This window comes from Odontomachus brunneus, unplaced genomic scaffold (genome assembly GCF_010583005.1).
Source record: "Odontomachus brunneus isolate Ranch 3 - 2012 unplaced genomic scaffold, Obru_v1 Obru_scaffold_106, whole genome shotgun sequence".
NCBI classification, from domain to species: Eukaryota; Metazoa; Arthropoda; class Insecta; order Hymenoptera; family Formicidae; genus Odontomachus; species Odontomachus brunneus.
The window spans coordinates 604,422-605,052 of record NW_022639556.1 but is presented as its reverse complement, the minus strand read 5'-3'; positions in this window follow the sequence as shown (position 1 = coordinate 605,052).

The following is a 631-nucleotide window of genomic DNA, read 5'->3' as shown; positions in this document are numbered from 1 at the left end:
CGGATTCTCGCGCATGCGCAGTGGTACTTATTCTGCGCATAGGCCTAAAGTAAACTATGTTATGGTAGGTTATAAGTTGTTTCGCGTTAGCGTAGAGTGCACTATTTGAGATAGTTTTTTAGGGTTTTCTAAAGAAACATTCGCCTTTGAAAAGGTCTATTTTCGAAAATTACGTCAGATGTGCTTATTTTGTTCTATATCGTTTCCGGGGTGATAACGCGTGTTTTTGTGACTCTGTAGCACACTCAGTACCTTGAAAATATTTTTCCATCATCCCAGAATCATCCCCAAAACGTTAGATTCGTCGTAGTAGCACATACGGATTCTCGCGCTTGCACAGTTGTACTTATTCTGCGCATAGGCCGAAAGTAGGCTATGTCATGGTAGGTTATAAGTTATTTCGCGTTAGCGTAGAGAGCACTATTTGGGATAGTTTTTTAGAGTTTTCTAAAGAAACATTCGCCTTTGAAAAGGTCTATTTTCGAAAATTACGTCAGATATGCTTATTTCGTTCTATATCGTATCCGGGGTAACAACGCGTGTTTGTGTGACTCTGTAGCACACCCAGTACCTTGAAAATTATTTTCCAACATCCCAGAATCATCCGCATAACGTTAGATTCGTCGTAGTG